The sequence below is a fragment of the Lathyrus oleraceus genome, chromosome 6, assembly GCF_024323335.1.
Source record: "Lathyrus oleraceus cultivar Zhongwan6 chromosome 6, CAAS_Psat_ZW6_1.0, whole genome shotgun sequence".
Classification (NCBI taxonomy): Eukaryota; Viridiplantae; Streptophyta; class Magnoliopsida; order Fabales; family Fabaceae; genus Lathyrus; species Lathyrus oleraceus.
In genome coordinates, this window is record NC_066584.1 from 477,859,616 (window position 1) to 477,884,483 (window position 24,868).

The window sequence follows — 24,868 nt, forward strand, 5'->3', positions numbered from 1 at the left end:
CAGTGGCGACTATATTCGAACATCTTCTCCGCGAGCGTGCGAGCACCTCACGAAGGATCATGTTTTTCGAGATGCTACAAGGAGTAATCTTTATTGATTGTAATATAACACAACAAAAGTGTAGTTGCGTAGTTGAATAAAATCTTAGTTTGAGAGTAGAGAGTTACTATGCATAAATTTCTTCCACTTCTTCCTTATTCAAAAACCCTAATCTCTCTTTCTTCCCCAATTCAATTTTTTTATTTTCATTACCATTGTGCAGTGAAATCTTGCAACCAGGGTTGGTTGATTCACTTGAGTGAAGAGAAAAGAACACGAGGAGTAATCAATCAGAAAGACTGATTCTTGTTCATCAAGATTCGGTTCGGAATTCTTCATAGATTTTGTGAATTTTCTTGAAGGGAAATTGGTGAATTTCTAACATCTGGTATCTAGAGCACTAGCTGAGTGATTCGTGGGAAGCAAAACACGATGATGACGAATCATCCAGACGGGCATTTTCTGGAGAGTTTCCCAATTCTAATGAATCAAAATTATAAGAATTGGTGTAAGCAGATAAAGATTATCTTTTGCTATCAAGATATTTGAGATCTTGTGAAGGAGAAAGTGACGCCGCTTGCAGCAAACACGACTAATGAAGAAAAGGATGCACAAAAAGAATTGAAGAAGAAATATTATAAAGCTCTTTTTATGATCTATCAATGCATTGATGCAGACAATTTCGAAAAGGTTAGTGATATTGAGTCAGTGAAAGAAGCATGGGAAATTATTGAAAAATCGTTCGGAGACGCAGAAAAGGTGAAAGAAGTGAGGTTACAAACTCACAAAAGAACATATGAATTGCTTCAGATGGAAGACAATGAAAGCATAACTGATTTTTTCACTAGGGTTACAAAACTGGTCTGGAACACTAGCTAATTTGAGCCGGAGGATGGCATAGAGACCTCTTCACTTATTTTACTGTTTTGAGTTATTTTAGTTTGGTTGTCACTCTTATATGTAACATTGGGTTGGGATACTTTTTTTCTTTTATGTTTATGCGAGTTTTGGTTCATTTTATTTAACAAAAGTATTTCATGTTGAGATACTTAAAATATTTTTTTTGATGTTTAAATTCCGCTGCTAATCTATGTAATAATTTTGAGAAGATGCAAGTTGAGAATGTGTAACACCGATGTTACCGGTTGTAGAAACTAGCCGATATCTACATCAGTGAGATTATGAAGCTGCATGATAGCCCTGTTGATACCTTCTTGATAATTATGTCATGTTTGTGTATTCCAGTTATCTGTGAGTTATAGATATGTTCAATAGGTAGAAAAACATAAAAGTCAAAAAGTCAAAAAAGTAGAAAAGAAATCAAAATAGAAAATTGGGTATGGGGCCGCGTGAAGGAGCTGCGGCGGTTGGTAGGAGTCACGTTGGATTGAAGGAGGAAGTGCTCGGGAACAGAGACGCCGTCAGTGGCGGACGCGTGCGGAGAATAGCTGCAATAACGAGGTTCATGTACGGTGCAAAGTGTAGCGTGCGTACGGCCGTAGGACGCATAAGGGTGCAACACATGTAAGGTTGTGTGTGAAAGAGAATAGCGATCCAAAATGCAGCGGAAATTATATTTTTCTCCTTTAGTGATCCTTACGAATGGGCATGATCAGTGATAGAAATTGTTACCTCTTGTGGCGATTGAAACCTTGGATGCAGATCTAAGGAGTGATCACGAATGTTGAATGGTGACAACGCCTCTACTCAGTCCACACAACGGATTCCTTCAATAGAACCCTTGTGCAGAAGCATTTGTTCAGATGAAATTTCATTTCTCTCTCACTCTCTCTCACTCAAAACCTTCATTCGTAGCTAAAAAGCCCACTTAAGTGTATGTGGCCCATATCTTATGATATACCAAAATCACTTAAGCGCGTGGTACCTTACATATTTCGTATTCTACTTAAGTGCATCGTACCTTACAATGTTCTACAATTCACTTAAGTGCACCGTACCTTAAGGTGTTCCTTATTTACTCTATCTCTCATCAATCCGTCCTTTTGTGTGTGACCCTGTAGGTTTTTGCGACATTGACAATTATATTAAATCACGTATTTAACATAATAAATAGTGAGCGGTATCTAGCAACACATCACTGCTACCAAAGACACGAAAATGTCATGTGATCTGACAAATCCTTTTGTGATAATACTTGTGTGTACAATTACCCTTTTGCCCTTATGTCTATATTGAACACAAGGCATAAACCGTGTCATCCTTGTCCAGTTCAATATTGGGCCCTTAGACATTTATCCTGTTACACAGGATGGGAAAATTCCATCTAGGTCACTCATGTCCCTCAACATGCTTTGTGGAGTACCCATCAACTGTCCTTATGGTCATCCAGTTACAGACAATGTTTGATCAGTAATAAAGCACTCGACTCTACATCTAGGGTCCATAGTGGTTTCAGGTTGAAGGGTGGTATACACCAATATCACCATGAGAATAACTTATGACACTTTGCATAACACTCTATATAGTATTCTCATAGCGGGTCAATCCCGTGTGAATATTACTCCTAATATCCATACCTATGTTTAAGACTTGATAACTCCTTATCCATGATCCACGAGATGTGATCATCAGTCTATGTACATAATAGTCTTAATGCTTTAATGTTATCCCACTTCACAATAAATCTCTACTACAGATACTTTAAGAATAATGTCCTTATGTTTAATGGGATCTCATGATTAAGTCACACTTGATACATTAAACGAACTAGCTATTCTAGGGACTTTATTAAACAAACATAATAAAGAAAAAAGTCCTTTATTATTAATAAATAATTCGATACAAGTAACAAAAGTATTGGCCTCTAGGGCTTACACCAACAATCTCCCACTAGCACTAGAGCCAATCAGGCATACCCCTAATGCCCATAGATCTAGTATGACCATCATGCTTCTGCTGTGCAAGAGGCTTTGTCAGTGGGTGAACAATATTGTCAAGTGTAGGTACTCTGCATATTTTCACATCCCCTCTATCTATTATCTCTCGAATGAGGTGATAACGCCTAAGTATGTGCTTGGATCGTTTGTGAGATCTAGGCTCTTTAGCTTGTGCAATAGCATCATTGTTATTACAATAGAGATAAATGGGATCCACAATGCTAGGAACTATGCCAAGTTTACTAATGAACTTTTTGATCCAAACAACTTCCTTTGCTGCACTTGAGGAAGCAATATACTCAGCTTCGGTTGTACAATCAACAATTGTATCCTGCTTTGAACTATTCCAACTCACAGCTCCATCGTTTAAGTAGAACATGTAACTAGATTGCGATCTAAAGTCATCCTTATCTGTCTGGAAGCTAGCGTCGGTGTGTCCAATTATAGCAAGCTTTTCCTGACCTACATATATCAAGAATGAGTCCTTAGTATTTCTCAAATACTTAAGGACATTCTTGACAGCTACCCAGTGAGCATCCGCGGGATCAAATTGGTACCTACTCGTTGCACTTAAAGCACACGAGACATCTGGTCGAGTACATAACATGGCATACATGATAGATCCTATTGCAGATGCATATGGAATCTTATTCATGTGATCCATTTCTTCCTTAGTTGAAGGGAATTGTGTTTTTGACAGACACATGCCATGTTGCATAGGTATGAATCCTTTCTTGGAATCATGCATATTAAAGCGTCTCAACACTTTGTCTATGTATGTACTCTGACTTAGGCCAAACAGTTTTTATGATCTATCTCTATAGGTCCTGATTCCTAATATCTAGGATGCTTCACCTAGGTCCTTCATAGTAAAGCATTTCCCTAACCAAGACTTTACGTGTTGCAAGGTAGGGACATCGTTTCCAATGAGTAATATGTCATATACATATAATACCAGGAAGACGATCATGCTCCCACTAACCTTCTTGTAGACACAAGGCTCATCTTTATTCTTGATGAATCCATATTATTTTACTGTTTCATCAAAACAAAGATTCCAGCTTCTAGAAGCTTGCTTCAATCCATAGATTGATCTTTATAACTTACATATCTTTTGGGCTTCTTCTGGTATGTCAAATCCTTCAGGTTGTGTCATGTACACATCCTTAAGAAGATTCCCATTAAGGAAAGCATTTTTGACATCCATCTGCCATATTTCATAGTCATGATATGCAGCGATAACAAGTAAAACCCAAACAGATTTAAGCATTGCAACTGGTGAAAAGGTTTCATCATAGTCAATCCCATGAATTTGTTTATATCCTTTTGCAACCAGTCTTGCCTTATAGGTGTGTACCTTACCATCCGTGTCAGTTTTCTTTTTGAAGACCCACTTGCATCCTATAGGGTTAACTCCTATATGAGGCTCTACCAAGGTTCAAACCTGGTTTATGTACATGGAATCCATTTCAGATTTCATGGCTTCTAGCCACTTCTTAGACTCGGGACCAGTTATGGCCTCTTGGTAGGTCACAGGCTCATATTGATCCCTGAGTAATATATCACATTGATCAGTTATGAGATATCCATATCTCTCAAGTAGGATACGTATCCTGCTTGACCTACGTTGGCCTTGTTCTACTTAAGCAGGTAGCTCTTCCACAACTACTTGTGTTTCCTGCTCTAATTCCCACAAGTAAGTATTTGTCAGATTTGGGCTTAAACTTAGTTGAAATTTATCATTTCACATAAACTTCGCAACCCCAAATCTTCATGTAAGACATATGTGGTTTCTTAACACTTCATATCTCATATGGTGTCTTCTCAACCTTTTTGGATGGAACACAGTTAAGTGTGTAAGCTACTGTCAATAGTGCATGTCCCCAAAATGAGTTTGGAAGATCAGCGTGACTCATCATGGATCAGACTATGTCTAACAAGGTTCAATTTCTTCTATCAGATACGCCATTCCATTCGGATGTTCCAGGAGGAGTAAGTTGGGATAGGATCCCACACTCTTTCAGATGGTCATCAAACTCTAGGCTTAAATACTCACCACCTCGATCTGATCAAAGAGTTTTAATATTCTTACCTAGTTGGTTTTGTACTTTATTCTTGAATTCCTTGGAATTTTTAAAGGACTCTGATTTGTCTTTCATTAAATACACATAACCATATCTACTGAAATCATCAGCAAATGTGATGAAGTACTGAAAACCTCCTCTGGCTGGTATGTTCAGTGGTCCACATACATCAATATGTATGAGGGCCAAAAGATCATTAGCTCTTTCACCTTTTCCTGTGAATGGATACTTTGTCATCTTTCCAATTAAACAAGATATGCATGTCTCATATGATTCATAATCAAAAGAGTCCAAGAGTCCATCTTTATGGAGCTTGGAAATGCGTTTCTCATTTGTGTAGCCTAATCGACAATGCCAAATGTAAGCTAGATTTAACTCATTAGGTTTCATCCTTTTAGTATTAATGTTATAAATAGGCATTTTAAGATCAAGGACATATAGTCCATTGTTCATTTGTGCAGTAGCGTAGAATATATCATTCAAATAAATGGAGCAACAATTGTTCTTTATTATAAATGAAAAACCAAACTTGTCCAAATAAGAAATTGAAATAATATTCCTGCTAATTGTAGGTACATAATTAAACCACTAGGTAAAGTCAATACATAAGTTCCTATGGCTAAAGCAACAACCTTTGCTCCATTGCCAACTCGTAGGTCAACTTCACCTTTTGCCAAATCTCTACTCCTTTTTAGCCCTTGCACACTGGTACAAATGTGAGAACCGCATCCAGTATCTAATACCCATGATGCAGAAGTAGATAAATTATTTTCAATAGCAAAAATTGAAGGTTGAGAAAAACAAGAAAAGGGGGGGGGGGGGATTTGAATTGTTTTGGCAATAAAAGCTTTTTCAGAAATAAAAACACACAGAATTTTATACTGGTTCGCTTGAAAATCAAAGCTACTCCAGTCCACTTGGCCAAGGTGATTTCGCCTTCAAAAAGGACTTAATCCACTAATCTTGAAAGATTATACAACCAACCGTCTAAGAGAATAATCTCTTAGCCCTCTCAAGTATACAGACTGCGCAGAGTCACTTGAGGAAATAGTTTAAGCAAAAATAAGTTGTAATGTAAAGTGCTTCTAACAACAAGCAAGTATTACAGAAAAATATGAGAGCAAATGCTTTTCACGTAAGAGCAGCAGCTCGTGAAAAATAAGAGAGAGTGTGAATGATATTTCTGTGTGTCTCAGGTGTGTCTCTCTAGAGGAGTAATCTGTCCTTTATATAGTAGTTGTGAAGGACCGTTGGAGTGATGACAGAATCTTGGTCATTGAAGAATAATTAATGTCATTACTTCTGTTGTTTCTTTCTAAAACCATTTTGTCTGCCTCTTTAATCCTTTCTTTAAATACTTCCTTTCCATAATGAGATTTCTTTCCGTTATGCGTTCTGGACTTGTGAGTCTTCATCAGAGTCTTAATGTACCAGAGTTAGTCTTCGGAGGATGATTACGTCTGACTTCCTCAGAGCTTCTCAGTGTTCTAGTCTTCTTAAGTATCAGAGTCTAAAACCAGTAGTCTGTTGGAGCTTCTGACTTTTTGCTGTCTCTCTTTGATCAGAATCAGAATGTTCTGGACGTATTCCTTTCTTAGGGGTGTCTGATCATCTAATACTTTATATCTGACATAAGTTTGTATCTGATGTATGGTCAAAATCTTGCGTGAGTGTTCAGAGTCCTGCATGAATGTTCAGAGTTCTGCACACTTAGAAAAAATCTCGTTAGGGTGCCATTTTGGGTTTCATCCTTTGTTATCATCAAAATCTTAGAGATTTATTGTAGAACCAACTTTGTTCTTGCAATCTCCCCCTTTTTGATGATGACAAAACATTTTAGATTAAAGATGAAATATTTGCAGAAAAGTCTTAGATCAGATTTGTAGTGAGCTCCCCCTGAGTTAGATCTTGGATAGTTCAGAAGTTCTTACCGGACCTTCCATGGTTTGGTGTTTTTAGCTACTTTCCTGTATATCTTAAGTCATATTGGAGACAATGTTTGCAGTGTTTGAAGGGAATTAGATATGTTTTCATCAGAGCTGTTTTAGTTCTCCCCCTTTTTGTCAGAATCAAAAAGACTTAGCAAGAAACTTAGCAAAAAGTTGATATTAACAGATAAGCATTTACATAAGTTAGAAAAGCAGAAAGCAAGAAAATAGATATTGAAACACAGAGCAACAAGCAAAGCAGAGAAAGCAACAAGCAAATCATAAAGTAACAAGCAGAAAATATCCTAGGTGCCTAAGGGTTTGGAGGTGGAGGCATCCTCTGGAGCAGCTGGGACAGCATGTTCTGAATGTTGACATTGACAGAATCCTGTTGATCTAGTATGGCTCGAACTACCTATTGTTCTTTCTGCATCTCTTCAAGGGTCTTCAGGACCAGAGGGACGAATCCATAGTTGGAGGACTCCCCCTGAGTCAGTGCATCATTTCTGGCTTTGGCAACAGATTCTTCAGCGAGGCGGGCTGGTTCTTCAGCGTCAGCTTTGGCTTTTACCCCAACTTCAGCAGCAGCAACATCAACAAGAGCTTTGGCTTCAGCTTCTCTGATTCTCTAAAGTTCTTCTTGTCTTGCTTTCTCTCCAGCTTCTTGTCTTGCCCTCTCCTTAGCTTCTCTGGCTAGATGCTCTTGGAGTCTGATCTCAGCGTCTCTGATGAAGTCATTGCGGACTTGTTCAGAGAGGCCTTTCAGCTTGAAGGCTTTAGAGGTCATCCAACTTATCACTTTGTTCCAGTGAGTCCTTACAGCGGAAGGATCATCACTGATGCCAGAGTTGATGGTCAGAGACTTGACCTTGTCAACTGAAGACTCTGCAAAATCCTTAATTGCTTCCTCAAGGGTCAGAAGGGTGGTTTCTGGTTCAGAGGCTTGGGAGGGTGAGGTGGGGGTACTTAGGTTAAGTGTGGGAGTTGTTGGGTCAGCGGAGGTAGTGGGTTGGGGTATTTCAGAGTGTAGTGGTTCAGATGGTTGTGAGTCAGAATGGATTGGTTCTGAGGGTGGAGGTTCAAAGGTGGTTATGTTTGGGTTTTCTAGGAGTGGGAAAGTGACTTCAGGTTTAGGGTTAGTGTGTGGTGGCTTATGAGAGACCAAAGCACAGTCTTGGATCTGAGCCAGAGTTAGGGAGTGAGGATCAGAAGGTTCAGGGTCAGATGGAAGGTCATAGTAAGGTGGGGATTATGGAGATGGTGATGAAGATGGTGAAGTGGTTTCATTTAACATTTCTGCTTCTAAAACAGATAGAGTTGTGGTGGTAAGGTTGAATTTTTGGGATGGTAGGTTAGAGGGTCTAGTGGTTGAGGGAGGAGTATCAGAGGTTGTATATATAGGTTTTGATTGATGAAGTGAGGAAGCAACAATTTTAATTTTTACAGAGGGCGGGAGAGATACAGACTTACCAGGTGATCCAACCAGAGGCACTAGAGGTCTTGATCTAAATGTTTCTACCAGTTCGCTCTCTTTGCCTGCTTGGTCTTCTCAGAGGGCTCTCGTGTCCTCTTCTGGAAGTCTGGTGGAAATTCGGACAGCCAGTCTACGGAGAAATCTGAGATATCCACTCCTTGTTTGTGCAGATCCTCTAGATAGTATGCGACTACCTCTGGAGGGTCGATCTTGGAGAAAAGGTAGAGTCCATTTGGAATATCCCTCTGATATTTAAGTGCTTCCCAGGAGGTGTCCAGTGTTGGTTTGACCCTTACTTGATTAATGATTCCCATGCTCTTCAGATTGCGAGTGTTCAGAGGTCTGCCAGTATCTATCATAATGTCTTCCATGAGTCTGAGCTGAATCAGATGGTCCACGAGGCCGCTTTTGATCATCACATCAGATATAAGTCTCCCTAGAGGGATGTAGTTTCTTGTCTTCATATTGTTTCTGGTATATTTCACAGAGTCTCTGAGATACTTGAAGAGAAGTGTCGAAAGGCAGAGCTTTAGACCCTTGTGAATGCAGTAGAGGATGCATTTCTGGTCTGTGTTGATGTAGTCTGAGGAGTTAGAAGCTGGATGGTGATGGATGATGCCTATGATAATCTTCAGCCATACTCGGAGGTTCTGACGCAGTTCCTTGTTCTTGGAATGCTTGCCTTTAGCATTCTGTTGGAAAATTATAGGGTTTATCTCCTGGGACAGATACTTTGCCCTAAGGTTAATGTTGTATATGCCTCTTCCTCTAGTCTTCTCCATGTTCAGAAGAGCAGTAATCGATTTCTCTGTGATAACTATCTTGACTCCCAGAACGTAGGGGACAATGTAGTGATCATCAGAGTCATCGAACCGCCATAACTCCTTTACTAGATTTATGTATACTGGGCCATAGAGGTGTTGAAAGTAGTTTTCCCACCCTTGATTTTTCAGTTCATCAGTGAGGTCGACGCCATTTCTTTTCATATTGTCAAAGTCCACCAAGGTTTCACACAGAACTTCCAGTTTCTCAAACAGAGTTGCAAGATGAATGTGAGGCTCCCGATCAAGAATGTGAGGTTCTTTGTAGATGGGAGTGGAAACGACGCCGGTGACTGCGGGGTTTTGATAACTGGAACTTGGGGCTTGCTCAGTTGAGTGCATCTGTTGAGAGAAGTTGTATACTGACTACTGCTGAGAATCCATGAAGAATGTTGAAGATGAGATGAATGTTGAAGAACTGAGTAAGAACTGCAGAAAGGCCTTTGAGAGAGGAGAGAACTAAGAGAGAGGGTTAGGTGAGTTCATGAGTGTAAAAATGTGCAATTGTGAAATGTTAAAAGTATATATATACCCAAATTAGGGCGCATGCAAAACGACATATAAGTGAGAGTTTAACAGATAACACATAAAACAAGTACGCACGCTAGAGAGGAGAATGATTACAGCTCATAAATGATGTCTAATCCCAAAATCAGCACATTGCTCGAGGAGATATCAAGAGTCTGTTTCTTGATTACTGCTAGACAGCTGTCTAGAAGTTCCAAGGTCAGACGCATGATGTTCCACGTATTACTTTATCTGTTCTTCAGGAATACCAAAGGGTTGGTTCCTGGAGATTTCTAACTCAGATGACTTCTAACTGGTAGTAGCATCAAAGTCAGATACATAATCCAGCTGTTTACTTCAGAGTCTTATTTTGCTAACTCAGAGGCACATTTCATTCAGGACAATTTTGAATGTTTAGATTTTTTAAGATAAAAGAGAATCTATCTTCAGCGAGGGGTTTGGTAAAAATGTCAGCCCATTGATGGTCTGTATCAATAAATTTTAACGTTACTACCCCTTTCTGAACATAGTCTCTAATGAAATGATGTTTTATTTCTATGTGCTTAGCTCTGGAGTGCAAAATAGGATTCTTACTTAAACAGATGGCAACAATATTGTCATAGAAGATAGGAATGTTACTCTCAAAGATTTGAAGATATTCTAGTTGATTTTTCATCCAGAGCATCTGAGTAGTGCATAGTGATGCTGAGATATATTCTGCTTCCGCAGTGGACATAGCTATGGTTGATTGCCTTTTGCTGGCCCAGGATATCATATTCTTTCCTAAGAGCTGACAATTCCCAGATGTACTTTTATGTTCCACTATATCCCCTGTGTAATCTGCATCACAGTAACCAGAAAGTCTATACTCTGATGTTTTCTCATACATCAGGCCCATGTTAGGAGTTCCTTTCAGATACCTGAGTATTCTTTTAACAACTGTTAAATGAGATTCTCTAGGATCTGATTGGAATCTGGCACAGAGACATACACTAAACAAAATATCAGGACGTGTAGCAGTCAGATAGAGAAGAGAGCCTATCGTACCACGATAGAGCTTCTGACAAACCTTCTGGCTAACTTCTTCTTTTTCTAGAATGCAAGTTGGATGCATAGGTGTCTTAGCAGATTTGCATTCCACCATTTCGAATTTCTTCATAATGTCTTTAATGTATTTACTTTGATGAACATAGGTGGCTTCTGAAGCTTGATTGATTTTAATTCCTAGAAAGAACTTTAGTTCTTGCATTAAGCTCATTTCAAATTCTACCTGCATTAGCTCAGAGAATTCTTGACATACATAAGGGTTAGTTGAACCAAAAATAATGTCATCAACATATATCTGGCATATCATGAGGTCATTATTAATGTTTTTACAGAAGAGTGTAGAGTCAACTTTTCCTCTAATAAAGTCATGTTCCAGAAGAAAATTGCTTAGTCTTTCATACCAAGCTCTAGGAGCTTGTTTTAAGCCGTATAATGATTTCTTAAGTTTAAAAACATGTTCTGGACAATTTGAGTTTTCAAAACCTGGAGGTTGATTGACATACACTTCTTCTGATATATAACCATTAAGAAATGCACTAATGACATCCATTTGATATATTTTGATAGAATGATTTACAGCGAATGAAACAAGTAAGCGAATAGATTCTAACCTGGCGACTAGGGCAAATGTTTAGTTGTAGTCAATGCCTTCTTGTTGACTATACCCTTTTGCCACCAGTCGAGCTTTATTTCTGACAACTTCGCCTTTTTCATTTAGCTTATTTCTGAACACCCATCTGGTTCCAATAATGTGAGTGCCTTTGGGCTTAGGAACAAGGTCCCATACGTCATTCTTTGAGAATTGATCTAGCTCTTCTTGCATGGCTAGAACCCAGTCATCGTCTTGAAGTGCCTCATCACAGGAAGTAGGCTCAATCAGAGATACTAGTTCTAGAGGAATTTCTTCAGGTACCTTGAACGTTGACCTAGTTCGGATAGGTTCATCCTTGTTTCCTAGAATCAAATCTTCAGAGATGTTGGGGCGACTTTTGGATTTCTTTTGGATCGCTGAGGCTTTAGTTCCATCTGGACTTTGTATATTAGATACTTCTGGTGCTTTGATCTTTTCGTCAGAACCTGCAAGAGTAATCTCCAGATCTGCAAGTTTCTCAACTAGCTTTGACTTTTCAGGGTCAAGCTTATCATCAAATCTAACATGAATTGATTCTTCCACAATTTTGGTTTCTGTGTTGTATACTCTATAGCCTTTAGAGCATTCTGAGTATCCTAACATAATACCTTTTTGTGCTTTTGAATCAAACTTATTCAGATGTTCTTTAGTATTCAGAATAAAGCAAGAGCATAAAAAAGGATGAAAATAGGAAATGTTGGGTTTTCTTCCCTTACACAGTTCATAGGGAGTCTTCTCCAGAATAGGTCTTATAGAGATTCTATTCTGAATATAACACACTATATTTACTGCTTTAGCCCAAAAGTGCTTAGCCACATTTTTTTCATTGATCATGGTTCTGGCCATCTCTTGGAGTGTCCTATTCTTCCTTTCTACAACTCCATTTTGTTGTGGAGTTCTAGGACAAGAGAAATCATGGGATATTCCATTAGAATCAAATAGTTCCTCAAAAAATTTATTTTCAAATTCTCCACCATGATCACTTCTGACTCTGATGATTTTAGAGTCAAATTCGTTTTGCACTTTGGAACAGAAGCTAGTGAATACAGAGTGAGACTCACTCTTGTGCTCTAGGAATTTGACCCATGTCCAGCGACTAAAATCATCAACAATAACTATTCCATATTTCTTTCCATTGACTGGTGCTGTTTTAACAGGACCAAACAAATCAATGTGAAGAAGTTCCAGAGGCTTAGAGGTAGAAACAATATTTTTCTTTTTAAAAGATGATTTTGAAAATTTTCCTTTCTGACATGCTTCACACAGAGCATCTGAAGAAAACTTCAGCTTAGGTAGACCTCTGACTAACTCAAGTTTATTTAGCTAAGATAGCTTTCTCATACTAATGTGGCCCAAGCGTCTATGCCATACCCATTGCTCTTCATGAACAGACATTAGACATTTTACATTTTGTTCTTTTAAGTCTGAAAGATTTATTTTGTAAATATTGTTTTTCCTCTTGCCAGTGAGTAGGACTGTTCCATTATTCTGATTAATTACTTTACATGTTTTTCGATTGAAGATTACATCATAGACGTTATTACTTAATTGACTTATTGATAACAGATTATGCATTAATCCTTCTACATAGAGAACATCAGATATAGAGGGAAGAGTACCATTACCAATAGTTCCGGAGCCTCTGATCCTTCCTTTCTGATTTCCTCCGAAACCTACGAAGCCAAGATCTTTAAGTTCCAAGCTTTGGAACATATACTTTCTTCCCATCATGTGTCGCGAGCATCCAGAGTCCAGGTACCATGACTGGTGTCTTAACTCTGCTGCATAAGATATCTGCAACATAAACAATCTTATCCTTTGGTACCCAGAATCTTTTGGGTCCTTTGTGATTAGTTTTCCCAGAGTTTCTTAAAACTTTGGGTTTTCTGGCATTGTCAAAACGTTGTGCTTGTGTATGTGTGTAGTGATAAGAAAACGGAGATTTAGGTTTGTCATTAGTGGAAGATTTATCTTCACTAGGGTCATATCCAATTCCTCTTCTACTGTTTTGACTAACTCCATAAATCATGGATGCCATTCTGCTTCTTTCTATCCCATTCTTCAGAAACTTTTGAAAAGATTTTTCATATTCATAAATTACTGTGTTTGAAGTTTGTGGAGCTTGAGATAACGCTTCTTCAAGTTTTAAACATTGTTTATTTGTGGAATCTCTTTCTAATGTCAAAATTCGATTTTCATCTTTTAGATCTGAAACTGTTATCTCAAGTTTACCACATTATTTGAGGGTTTCTTCAAGAACCTCTTTTACAGCTTTAAATTTTTGTTTAAGTTTCTGATATGAGTTTAGAGTTTCAGACAGGCATGATTCGAGGTCAGAGCGAGAAAGATCAGAAAACACCTCTTCGGATTCAGATTCCCCATCTGATGTATTCCTGGAGCTGGTAGCCATGAGTGTAACATTTGCCTATTCATCAAAGTCTGATTATGAGGAATCAGATCCACTGTCATCCCAGGTAGCCATCAGCCCCTTTTTGGTTCTAAAGGAACTTTTCTTGAAATTTTCTCTTCTAGAGCTTTCTTTCTTCAACTTGGGACATTCGTTTCTGTAATGACATGTTTCCTTACATTCATAACATGTTATATCTTTGTTAGATTTACCTCTGGAAGTTGATTCTGATCGAACTCCCTTGGGTCTTGGTTTTCTGAAGTTATTATTCCTTTTTCTCCAGAGTTGTTTTACTATTCTGGTTAAAAGGGATAGTTCTTCTTCATCGTCAGAGTCTTCCTTTTCAGAGTAATCAATGTCTTCTTCTTCAGCCTGGAAAGCTTTGTTTCTATCTGACTTGCGTCTTTCGGATTTGGACTTTAGTGCTACAGACTTGATCTTCTTTTGAGGTTCATCTTCCTCCAGTTCTATCTCGTGACTTCTGAGTGAACTGACGAGTTCTTCAAGGCTGATATTGTTCAAATCTTTTGATAGTTTTAAGGCTGTGACCATAGGTCTCCATTTCTTTGGCAAGCTTATGACGATCTTTTTAACATGATCCGCAGTTGTATATCCTTTATCTAACACTTTGAGTCCTGCAATTAAAGTTTGAAATCTAGAAAACATTACCTCTACAGCTTCATCGTCCTCCAGTTTGAAGGCTTCATATTTTTGGATTAGAGCCAGAGCCTTTGTTTCTTTGACTTGAGAATTTCCTTCGTGAGTCATCCTCAGGGAGTCAAGTATTTCTTTAGTTGTTTCCATGTTGGTGATCTTTTCATATTCATTGTAGGAAATGGCATTGAGTAGTATCGTTCTGGCTTTGTGATGGTTCTTGAATTCACGCTTTTGATCATCTGACATTTTGCTTCTGGGATAGCAACTCCAGCATCTGTCATAGGTGGTGTGTAGCCAATTGTGAAAATATCCTAGAGATCAGCGTCGTAGCCCAGAAAGAAACTTTCAATTCTGTCTTTCCAATAATCAAATTTCTCTGCATCAAAGATTGGAGGTTTAGCATTGTAACTATCTCTTTCATTGGTGTTGGCCATAGTTTTTCTCACGCTGGATCTGTCTACACTATTAAGTGTTTGATTAGAAAATCAATAACAGAGCCGAAGCTCTGATACATATGAAGGTTGAGAAAAACAAGAAAGGAGGGGGGGGGGGTTGAATTGTTTTGGCAATAAAAGCTTTTTCAAAAATAAAAACACACAGAATTTTATACTGGTTCGCTTGAAAATTAAAGTTACTCCAGTCCACCCGGCCAAGGTGATTTCGCCTTCAAAAAGGACTTAATCCACTAATCTTGAAAGATTATACAACCAATCGTCTAAGAGAATAATCTCTTAGCCCTCTCAAGTATACAGACTGCGCAGAGTCACTTGAGGAAATAGTTTAAGCAAAAATAAGTTGTAATGTAAAGTGCTTCTAACAACAAGCAAGTATTATAGAAAAATATGAGAGCAAATGCTTTTCACGTAAGAGCAACAACTCGTGAAAAATAAGAGAGAGTGTGAATGATATTTCTGTGTGTATCAGGTGTGTCTCTCTAGAGGAGTAATATGTCCTTTATATAGTAGTTGTGAAGGACCGTTGGAGTGATGACAGAATCTTAGTCATTGAAGAATAATTAATGTCATTACTTCTGTTGTTTCTTTCTAAAACCATTTTGTCCGCCTCTTTAATCCTTTCTTTAAATACTTCCTTTCCATAATGAGATTTCTTTCCATTACGCGTGATGGACTTGTGAGTCTTCATCAGAGTCTTAATGTACCAGAGTTAGTCTTCAGAGGATGATTACATCTGATTTCCTCAGAGCTTCTCAGTGTTCTAGTCTTCTTAAGTATCAGAGTCTAAAACCAGTAGTCTGTTGGAGCTTCTGACTTTTTGCTGTCTCTCTTTGATCAGAATCAAAACGTTCTGGACGTATTCCTTTCTTAGGGGCGTCTGATCATCTAATACTTTATATCTGACATAAGTTTGTATCTGATGTATGGTCAGAATCCTGCGTGAGTGTTCAGAGTCCTGCATGAATGTTCAGAGTTCTGCACACTTAGAAAAAATCTCGTTAGGGTGCCATTTTGGATTTCATCCTTTGTTATCATCAAAATCTTAGAGATTTATTGTAGAACCAACTTTGTTCTTACAAAAATACCCGAAGTTGAAGTCTCTACTCCATTCTTATCTTCCAGGTACTTTGGGCAGTTTCTCTTCTAGTGTTCGGTCTTACTGCAATGGAAGTAGGTGCCTTCCTTTTTTATGCCTCCACCAGGGTTCAAAGCAGGAGCAGTGGATTTGGGTTTGACAACTTCCTTACCTTTCCCTTTACCACCCTTCTTGGTGGGTCTTTTGTTTTCTCTTCTTCCATTTCCGATCATCAGAATGGACTTCCCTTTTGACTTCAGATTCTACTCAGCAGTTCTTAACATGCCTAGCAGTTCAGGAAGAGATTTATCCATATCATTCATGTTAAAATTAAGGATAAATTGACTGAAGTTATCTAGAAACGATTGCAAGATCAAATCAGTCGCAAGTTCCTTTCCGAGGGGAAAACCCAACCTCTCAAGGTTCTCCACATACCCAATCATCTTGAGCACATGAGGACCTGCATGGGATCCCTCAACTAACTTACCTTGAAAAAGGGCTTTTGAAACTTCAAACCTTTCATGCCTTGCCTTCTGTTGATAGAGCATCTTCAGGTGTCCGATCATATTGAATGCTGCCATGTTCTCATGTTGCTTTTGCAACTCTGAGTTCATGGTAGCTAGCATGAGGCAAGCAGTTTGATTGACATCATCAAAATGCTTCTTATAAGCATCTCCTTTTGCCTTAGGTGCATAACTAGGAGGTTCTTCTTCAGGAACAAGTTTTCTCCAAGACATACAACTTTCTATCATGCTTGAGGATAATCCTTAGATTTCGGTTCCAATCCAGAAAATTTGTCCCAGACAATTTTTCCTTATCAAGGATTGATCACAAAGTGTTGTTAGAGGTGTTTGTTGTCATGGTAATCTACATGAAAAATATGAAAATATAAGTATCACTAAAATAAGATATTTAATTAGGCCTTTAATTAAATATGCTCCCACTATTTTACTCAAAACAAATTACCCTCATCATTTGATTCAGAAAATCCCGTTGTTTAGGTTGGGATCCACATTTCACTTTGTTTTAAGTCCGCGTAGGCGGATTATACAAAACTGGGTTATTTAGGTAGGAACTCCTTCCAATTGTATCTAATACAACTCTAAAATATTTTAGTTGGGTGAATAACTCCTTATTCTAATCCATCACATGGATCATTTCCAACTCTTGCTTCTAAACGTATATAATCTTATTATAATTTGTTTATTTAAGTTTGACCCATTGTTTTAGCAATTGGATATACAATTATCCCATCGCACATTACAAATATAGAACATGCAGTTCGCGTAGGCGAAACCTACATTATTCGATATTAGTCTTGATGAGTGCTAAAACTTGGAAATTGTAAACTTAATATTTAATTTGAGGGAATTTTCAATTATTTTGATCTCACCGGCTTATTTATCATGTAAGTCGTCTCTCACATGCATCATCATACATTCATATGCATCAACATACATACAAAAATGAAACAGTTATGCCCCATAGCAATTGTTCTCCCAAGTCAATGAGAAAACCTAAGCTAACCTAATAACGACCTAACTTCTCCAAGCAAGATCTTCAAGGTTGTCCTCCTTTGATATTGTATTATTCTCTTTCTTCATAATATTACATTACATAAAATAAACTCATTTTACATACGGGGGAGTGAGATGAGAAAATAAGTTACATTAAGATATTAAAAGAGAGGCACGACACGCAGGTCGTATTTTAAAATCCCAAAACGAAATAAAGGAAAACTAAGGTCATAACCAATCACCACAAGACAATAATAATAAACACATTATTATTATTATTATTATTATTGATTTAGATTCTATTAATTAATTAAACCAAATTAAATTTCGGCGACTGATCACACTACACAAAATTTAAATGAGCAATTAATTTGAAACCAATATCGATTTTCGCATCAACACTTGATACTTTAACTGTCTTTATGGTCATCCAGTTACGAACAACGTTTGATCAACAATAAAACACTCGACTCTACATCTAGGGTCCATAGTGGTTTCAGGTTGAAGGGTGGTATACACCACTATCACCATGAGAATAACTTATGACACTTTGCATAACATTCTATATAGTATTCTCATAGCGGGTCAATCCAGTATGAATATTATTCCTAATATTCATACCTATGTTTAAGACTTGATAACTCCTTATCCATGATCCATGATATGTGATCATCAGCCTATATATATATATATATATATATATATATATATATATATATATATATATATATATATATATATATATATATATATATATATATAATAGTCTTAATATTTTAATTTTATCCCACTTCATAACGAATCTCGACTACAGATACTTTAAGAGTAATGTCCTTATGTTTAATGGGATCTCATGATTAAGTCACACTTGATACCTTAAACAAACTAGCTATTCTAGGGACTTTATTAAACAAACATAATAAAGAAAAAAGCCTTTTATTATTAATAAATAATTCGATACAAGTACCAAAAATATTGGCCTCTAGGGCTTACACCAACAGTGGGGTGCAGTGTGCATCAGCATCAGCATGAGGGTGATGTACCTGTATGACTGCGGGAAGACGGAAGCCTCGGAGCATGCACATCGAAACCTCAATGGCACAAGTGTGTGGGGTGCGCATGTGATGGTACAACGAGCGTGATATGTGGGCAGGCAGTACAGTGAATGGCCATCAGTCAGCGCGAGTTGGTGACCGCGGGTTTCATGGTTCAGTTTGGCGAGTTTTGAGTTGTTTTATGCTTTCAGTGACTCTTCGTTGCCTTTTGATGAGTTTTAAGTACTTTGAAATTGTTAGAGTTTAAGGTAAATAATAATGTGTTGTATTTAGTTATCTAAAAGGTTTTAAGTTGATCCTGTTGAATGTGAGAGTTATAGAATATTATATTTATATTGTTGATGAGTAATGTTAGGCATGTATAAGAATTTTCTTACCTTGTTAATATGTTTACTCTGTTGATGAGTATTGTTGAGCACATATGTTAATGTTGATGAATAATGATGAATAAATATATAATTACATGCTTGTTGTTGATATGTAATTACATGTATACATTGTTGATATGAGTAGTACAGATGAGGAACTATAATGGTGGCCTGATATTGGTGCAGTTGATGGTTCATATGAGTAACCGTTATTGAGTAGTATGTTGATGTTAAGTGTTACATGTCATGCATCATGTTCATTGGTGGTCTCAGATTCATTGGTGGAATCGTTAGTTCAGATTACAAACCAGAGATGGGTCTCAAATTTATTGGTGGAATCGTTGGTTCAGATGAGGAACCAGAGACGTGGATCAATTAATAACATAACTCTGGAATCCAAAAATATGGTGATAACACAGAAACACATAGTTTATTTTGACTCGATTTATACATGTTGATAACACTGAAATTTACCATATTTTCGACTCCGATTTCATATGCACTCTAGTTGTTTTATTGTTATTTTGTTGTGTTATTGCTATGTTTTCCTTTGTTTTCAGGTTTTTACTTTAATCGGAGCCCCGATCGAGAAAAGGAGTGAAAAAGAGCTAAAAACCATAAAATTCAGCATTTTGTACTTGTGGCCTACCCCATGGCTGGCGCCATAGACCTTGCCATGACGTGTCAAAACTCAACTTTCCTCAACTTCCACGTTCCCCACTACTTCCACTAAGGCGCCTCAGATTGGCCTTGTGGCGGGCGCCACAAGAGGAAAAGTTTTCCCTCCCATTTTCAAGTTGAAAGACATCCTTGTCATTTCCATCTTTTTACTTGCTTATAAATAGAAACTCGAAATCACTTTTACAATAATCCAAACTTAGAACAGAGGCAAAATCAGAGCAACTTTGTTCCACTTAGGCATATATTCAGTATTTTAAAGTGGTAATCGCTTCGCATTGGAGTGTTACCACAATTGTGTAATCGAGTTTGTGATAGAGTCTGTAATCGAGTTTGGAGCACTTTGGAAGGAAGTTAATCCTGCCGCCATTTTCATTTCCGCATTGCAATTTATTCAACCCTCCGATTGGAGCAGGTTTTTATTACTTGTCTTTATCTTATTTATTTCCTCGCACTCGCTTTACTTTCATTTATTTCCTCGCACTCGCTTTAAATTATTTATTTCCTCGCACTCGCTTTAAATTATTTATTTTCTCGCACTCGCTTTAAATTTATTTATTTCCTCGCACTCACACTACTTTTATTTACTTTCCGCACTCGCACTACTTTTATTTAAATTAATGCACTTTTACTTTACCATGTCTAACTAAATTTATAAGGTTAGAATGTAAGGATCACAATTGAACCGATAATCCGTACAATTGTTAGTAGAAACACTTAAGGGCTATTTTAACTTTCAACTTAAGTTTTCCCGCACTTCAATTCCGTTGGGTAAGATCGAAAGCCGTCCAACGTCTATCTAAACTTAATTGTTTTTAACTATTTCAAAAACAGCGAAAGCGCTTTGTTTAGTTCATTAGGAGTTTTTAACTTAAGAAGAAAAGAGATTTTAAAACTATTTTCGGACACGTTTATAAGTTTAGAGTCTGGTTCGTGAGAACCTCTTTTGGTTAAGAAGTCCAGGTTATAATACTTTTCAACTTAGTCAAGATACTATATTTCTTAAAAATAGGTTTACTACTCTAACGCAATGCGCGCCTTTTTATAAGTGACAATAAGAGGGTTTGATTAGGGAGTACAACTCGGTTCTAAATACGCGAAAGCGACAGTTCCTGTTAAATTAGTTCTTTTCAAAGTAGAAAATATTGCCCATAAGTAGCTCTATTAGCAAGTACTGGGATTATTAATTGATTACGTGAATTACATTCGACCCTGTCTTTATTAATTAATCTTTATTCAATACTTTACTTTTCATTGCACACTCCAAAAACACCTATTTTGATTGCCTTTGATAAACACCATAACAATAGATAACGATAGATTGACACTTGGTCTCTGTGGATTCGACAATCTTTTATATTACTCTGACGCGTTCGTATACTTGCGAAAAGCACTGCTTCAAGTTTTTGGCGCCGTTGCCGGGGACCAATTTTGTCAAATTTCATTTTCCTGTTGTTATATCATTTAGACTTAGGCTATTTCCCTCCGGTCAATGCGAAGAACTCGCAGCACCGGAAGTTTAAGCTTAGTATACCCTCTGGCTGAACCTGAACGTTACGCTCGCGCACGTTTATTCTTTCATAGAATTAAGAGGGCTATGACCGAAGATTAAAACCAAAGACCTCTTAAGGATTTCGCCAACCATCTAATGAAGAACCTAGTTCTAGTATAGTAAACCCAACCATCCCAGCTAATAATTTTGAACTTAAACCATCCCTATTGCAACTAGTGCAACAGAGACAATTCGCAGGTCTCGCTACTGAGAACCCAAACCAACATTTAAAAATATTTCTTCAATTAGCAGACACTTTTAAAGCCAATGGAGCTTCTCCTGAGGCAATACGTTTAAGATTATTCCCTTTTTACCTCAGAGATAAAGCTCTATCATGGTTAGATTCCCTTCCACCCAATTCCATTACGACTTGGGATAACCTTAGAAGAGTTTTTCTTGCTAGATATTTTCCCCCGAGTAAAACCGCCGTTCTTCGAAACCATATAACTAGATTTACCTAAAACCAAGGAGAATCGTTGTTCGAAGCTTGGGAGAGATATAAAGAGTTGTTACGAGCATGCCCACATCATGGCTTAGAAAATTGGTTAATCATTCAAACCTTCTATAATGGACTTCACTATAACACAGAGATGACCATCGACGCTGCCGCAGACGGTGCTCTGATGAACAAACCTTATCCTGAAGCTAGTGCCCTCATCGAAGATATGGCTCAAAACCATCAATCATGGGGAGTCGAACGAGCGACAGTTGAGAAGAAGGAATCCCATGGAGGAGTGAATGAACTAAGCTCTATAGACATGATGCAAGCTAAAATGGACACATTAGCCCTTAAGGTCGAGCATATGTGCATAAACCCGAATACTGTAGCCACAGTTTCGTTGGATTGTGAGATATGTGGAACCAAAGGACACTAATCTGCAGAATTCTGTCTATTAAACGAAACCCACTCTGAGCAAGTGAACTACACCCAAGGGAACCTATACTCGAATACCTATAACCCTGGATGGAGGAATCACCCAAACTTCTTCTATAAAAACAATAACCCTATTCAAAATAATGCGCCTCCGAGACCTAGTTATCAAGCCCCTAGATCAAATCAACCTATGCAACCTGTACCATCAAAGCCGAGCCTTGAGAAAATTATGGAAAATTTTATCACCGCTCAAACCCAACAAAACAAGGAGTTCATGAACCAAAACATTCATGTTAACGAATTGATTACTCAGTTAGGAACCAAGGTTGACCAAATAGTTACTCATACCAAGATGCTTGAAACTCAGATCTCTCAGGTAGCTTTAAACCAAGCCCCTCAGACTACACCTGGAGGACAATTCCCTGGACAACCTCAACAAAATTCGAGAGGACAAGCCAATGCCATTACCCTACGAAGTGGGAACGCTTATGATGAGCCACCAAACCCTAGATTGAGTGAACCCGAAACTTCTAAGGAATGTACCAAACCCACGGACGAAGTAAAGGAACCAGAGGAATCTGAAAACCAGGAAGGTCGAGAAAAAGGAGAAGAACCTAAAGATAAAACTTACGTACCACCCCCGCCATATAAACCACCTATAGCATATCCGCAAAGACTCAAACAAACGCAGATCAATAAACAATATCAAAAATTTATTAAAGTTATAGGAAAACTTCATGTAGAAATCCCTTTCACAGAAGCCATCACCCAAATACCTTCTTATGCAAAGTTTCTCAAAGACATCCTTACCAACAAACGTAGACTTGACGATCCGAAGCCTTTGGAATGTAATGCTATTTCCGAGGACAAGTTAGCGATGAAAGATAAAGATCCTGGAAATTTCTCCATTCCTTGCCTTTTGGGTAATCATGTCATCGAAAAAGCTTTTCTAGACTTAGGAGCTAGTGTGAGCCTAATGCCTTTAGCAGTTTGTGAGAGGTTAAACTTAGGAGAATTACAACCCACTAAAATGTCACTTCAGTTAGCGGATAGATCTGTTAAATATCCGATAGGCATTTTAGAAGATGTTCCTGTTAGGATAGGTCAGTTATTTATCCCTATTGACTTTGTTATCATGGACATCAAAGAGGACAATGATATACCAATCCTTCTAGGTAGACCATTCTTATCCACTGCAGGAGCCATAATAGATGTCAAGAAAGGAAAGTTGACATTTGAGGTAGGTGACGAGAAAATAGAATTTATACTTTCAAAATTTCTTATGGCACCTGTGATGGGAGACTCGTGTTATGCCTTAGATATCATTGATGAATGTGTTGGAGAATTAGAACAAAAAGAAATTATAAAAACAATTAAGTTACCATCAACTCTCATAAGGGAAGATGATAACTTTAAGAAACCCTACATCGATGATAACCTTTACGAATGTTTATCCCTTACCCCAGATCCTATGCCATGCCCTAAGAAACCAACCTTAGAACTTAAGGAACTGCCTAAGAACCTGAGATATGAGTTCCTCGATGAAAAGATGAACCGTCCAGTTATAGTTAGTGCTACCTTGAGCCAAGAGGAAACGAACCAACTTTTAGATGTTTTACGAAGATATCCCTCAGTCTTAGGATATAATATCTCTGACTTGAAAGGTATAAGCCCATCCGTATGCATGCATCGGATTTCGCTCGAAGAAGATTCAAAACCCTCCAGGGAACATCAGAGAAGAATAAACCCTATAATGAGTGATGTTGTTAAAAAGGAAGTTCTTAAGTTACTTGAGGCAGGTATCATCTACCAGATCGCTGATAGTAAGTGGGTGAGCCCTGTGCATGTAGTACCTAAAAAGGGAGGCATCATAGTCGTGCAAAACGATAAAGGTGACATGTAGCAAAACGTTCAGAAGGAGGATGACGGATGTGTATAGATTATAGAAAATTAAATAAAGCAACTAGGAAGGATCATTTCCCTTTACCATTTATAGACCAGATGTTGGAGCGTCTAGCCAGACACTCTTACTTCTGCTATCTAGATGGATACTCTGGATTCTTCCAAATACCTATCCATCCCGAAGATCAAGAAAAAACCACCTTTACATGCCCTTATGGAACTTTTGCCTACAGACGAATACCATTCGACTTTTGTAATGCCCCAGCTACTTTCCAACGCTGCACGATGTCAATCTTTGCAGATTACCTAGATGGTATCATGGAAGTGTTTATGGATGATTTCTCGGTTTGCGAATTTGATTTCCACAATTGTCTTGCTAACCTTGAGAAAATCATGGAGAGATGCGTGGAGGTGAACCTCGTGCTAAACTGGGAAAAATGTCATTTCATGGTAACCGAAGGAATAGTTTTAGGACATATAGTTTCCGAAAAAGGTATAGAGGTAGATAAAGCTAAAATAGAAGTTATAGAAAACCTAAAACCACCAAAAACCATCAGAGAAGTCCGAAGCTTTCTTGGACACGCTGGATTCTACCGGCGTTTTATTAAGGACTTCTCTAAAATAACCAAACCTTTAACTGGACTTTTAATGAAAGATGCTGAATTCATTTTCGATGAAAAATGTAATGACGCATTTAATCTTTTAAAGCAAGCATTAGTATCAGCACCCATTATGAAACCACCTGATTGGTCGGAACCTTTTGAGATAATGTGCGATGCTAGTGATTATGTAGTTGGAGCCGTTCTAGGACAAAGGAAAGATAAAAAATTACATGCCATTTATTATGCCAGTAGAACCCTAGATGCTGCCTAACTTAACTACGCAACAACTGAAAAAGAA

General features: G+C 37.9%; 1 non-coding gene across 1 annotated transcript; it reads right to left on the reverse strand.

Annotated features, from left to right (window-relative positions):
- Nucleotides 1–21,620: 21,620 nt before the first annotated feature.
- Nucleotides 21,621–21,727, reverse strand: LOC127098832 (small nucleolar RNA R71). Its single transcript, XR_007793524.1, has one exon. It is a non-coding gene; the product is annotated as a small nucleolar RNA R71 (small nucleolar RNA).
- Between the last annotated feature and the right edge of the window lie 3,141 nt (nucleotides 21,728–24,868).